This window comes from Notolabrus celidotus, unplaced genomic scaffold (genome assembly GCF_009762535.1).
Source record: "Notolabrus celidotus isolate fNotCel1 unplaced genomic scaffold, fNotCel1.pri scaffold_318_arrow_ctg1, whole genome shotgun sequence".
In the NCBI taxonomy this organism is placed as follows: Eukaryota; Metazoa; Chordata; class Actinopteri; order Labriformes; family Labridae; genus Notolabrus; species Notolabrus celidotus.
Window position 1 is genome coordinate 33082 of NW_023260151.1, and position 3015 is coordinate 36096.

General features: G+C 47.0%; 1 long non-coding RNA gene across 1 annotated transcript; it reads right to left on the reverse strand.

The window, feature by feature from the left end:
• Positions 1–1778: 1778 nt before the first annotated feature.
• LOC117809646 lies at positions 1779–2458 on the reverse strand. The gene is made up of 2 exons (XR_004630602.1): positions 2345–2458; positions 1779–2166 (listed from the first exon to the last, which is right to left on the reverse strand). It is a non-coding gene; the product is annotated as an uncharacterized LOC117809646 (long non-coding RNA).
• Between the last annotated feature and the right edge of the window lie 557 nt (positions 2459–3015).

The following is a 3015-nucleotide window of genomic DNA, read 5'->3' on the forward strand; positions in this document are numbered from 1 at the left end:
TAATAATAATAATAATAATAATAATAATGATAATAATAATAATGATAATAATAATAATAATAATGATAATTTGATCTATAGAGCACTTTTTAAAAACCTAGTTTTAAAGGGCTTTACATGGGCAGCAAAAATCAAGAAATGAAACATATTTTAAAAGACAGAATTCCCTTTAAAAACTATAAATGAATACAATTCTTAACAAAAAAAAGAGCAGTTAAACTCAAGAAAAAAAGATAAAGATAAAAAATAAGATCAAATCAGGAAGAGCTCTGCGGTAAAAGTGTGTTTAAAGAAGGGATTTAAAAGAGACTCAGCAGACCAGATCTCCTCGGGCAGATCGTTCCAGAGAGTCGGACGCCTCACTGCAAACAGACAGTGAACGTCTGCAGAGGATCTCAGTGTGTGTGTGTGTGTGTGTGTGTGTTGGAACTATTAAAGAAGGATCTGTGCAGATAACAAGTTTTTATTTTGACTAACAGCTAACATCCTCAGTGCTTTCAACATCTGCACGCCCCTAAGTCCTGTCCTCTTCATGTGAACACTTAAAAGCTTTTAACCTTTATTAAGATACTGATCTGTTTACTTTTATATTTCATGTGTTTGCCTCTTCACATCTGCAGCGGCTGTCTTTTGATGTGGTTGCTGTTACAGTCATTCTCTGCTCTGTAAGAAATCTGATGTGACACTAATGAAACATTTTCATTCATCCCACTTTGATGAGGCCGAACCGGAGCAAGCTGCTCCTGCACGCTGCTGCTGCTGCATGCTGCTTCATGCTGCTGCTGCACGCTGCTGCTGCACGCTGCTTCATGCTGCTGCTGCATGCTGCTGCATGCTGCTGCTGCTGCTGCTGCACGCTGCTTCATGCTGCTGCTGCACAATGCTGCTGCACAATGCTGCTGCACAATGCTGCTGCACAATGCTGCTGCTGCACAATGCTGCTGCACGCTGCTGCTGCACAATGCTGCTGCTTCATGCTGCTGCTGCACAATGCTGCTGCTTCATGCTGCTGCTGCACGCTGCTGCTGCTGCTGCTTCATGCTGCTGCTTCTTGCTGCTGCTGCACAATGCTGCTGCTGCACGCTGCTTCATGCTGCTGCTGCACAATGCTGCTGCTTCATGCTGCTGCTGCACAATGCTGCTGCTTCATGCTGCTGCTGCACGCTGCTAATGCTGCTGCTTCATGCTGCTGCTTCTTGCTGCTGCTGCACAATGCTGCTGCTGCACGCTGCTTCATGCTGCTGCTGCACAATGCTGCTGCTGCACGCTGCTTCATGCTGCTGCTGCACAATGCTGCTGCTGCACAATGCTGCTGCACGCTGCTGCTGCACAATGCTGCTGCTTCATGCTGCTGCTGCACAATGCTGCTGCTTCATGCTGCTGCTGCACGCTGCTGCTGCTGCTGCTGCTGCTTCATGCTGCTGCTTCTTGCTGCTGCTGCACAATGCTGCTGCTGCACGCTGCTTCATGCTGCTGCTGCACAATGCTGCTGCTGCACGCTGCTTCATGCTGCTGCTGCACAATGCTGCTGCTGCACGCTGCTTCATGCTGCTGCTGCACAATGCTGCTGCTGCACGCTGCTTCATGCTGCTGCTGCACAATGCTGCTGCTGCACGCTGCTTCATGCTGCTGCTGCACAATGCTGCTGCTGCACGCTGCTTCATGCTGCCGCTGAAGTAAATCCCTGATAAAACAGGTTTAATGAAACATGAAGACGTCATCAGAGTGTTTAACTCTGATCAGCTGATTAATGCATTTCTAAAAGTCAACACACTAAATGAAAGTATAAAGAAAGTTATTATTTATTATTATTATTATAGAGACATCCCTCAGACTTGTAGATTCTTCATATCAGAGGTTGACGTGTGAACACTGTGTGATATGATTATGACACAGTGTTCATTAACGTTCTGCATTAAAACTCTCACACTTTAATCCACACATCATGGACCTGCTGCAGGATTTAATCCCTTCAACACTTTCAAACACTCAGCAGGAAACAAACCAACACACAGCTTGAGTTCTTTAATCCTCCTCCACTACAATATTTAGATAATGTGCTTCTTTATTTGACTGTTCTTATAAATCTCAGCGGTCCAAATGCTCTTTTACTTCTCTCCTTTCGTCTGACAGCTTTAGCTAACATGTAGACCATGATGCATTGCTCTAAAGGACACATGACAGTTTATATATTGAAGTTAAAGAAGCAGGAAAACACCACACACATAAATTCATCAGCTATGTAAATGCAAACATTATATATGTTACTGAAACACAAACTGAGACTATTAAAAACACTATTACTGATATCTGACTGTATCATCCTAACAGGAGGGATCCTAACCTGCAGTGGGGTGTCTTTAAAGAGTCGTATTAGCACCACTCAGTGAGTATTAATCTTCACCTGTATGAGTCAGGTGTGGGACCAGGGATGGACTCTCTGTGTTCAGGTCTTCGCTCCACCTCCTCTCCTCCTTTCCTCCTCTCCTCCTCCCCTCCTCTCCCCCTTCTCCTCCTCTCCTCCTCTCCTCCTCTCCTCTTCTCCTCCTCTCCTCCTCTCCTCCTCTCCTCCTCTTCTCCTCTCCTCCTCTCCTCCTCTTCTCCTCTCCTCTCCTCCTCTCGTTCATTTCATTCTCAGAGAATAAAAACACTCTCAGGACCGGTCTGAGCTCTTCAGCCTCCATCTGCATCCACCTGCGCCTCGGTGGCGCCCTCTGCTGGTGCTGCAGCTCTCAGGTCAGTGCAGCTCCTCCTCCTCCTCGTTATCTTCATCAGTATCATGTTGCTGGGTGGAGGAGGCTTCAGACGGGCAGGTGGAGGTCTCTGTGCTGGCCGGGGCCCAGGGTCAGCAGCTTCCTCAGGTGAGCCAGGACCAGGTGCTTCATGCTGCCCGGCGGCTTAGAGCGGGCCAGAGCGATGGATTGTGGGAGGTCAGACCTGAGAGGTGCAGAGAGAGAGAGAGGCGTGGTTTATGATGAAGTGAGTCTAATACTTTGATTATCTCCACCGTGAGGC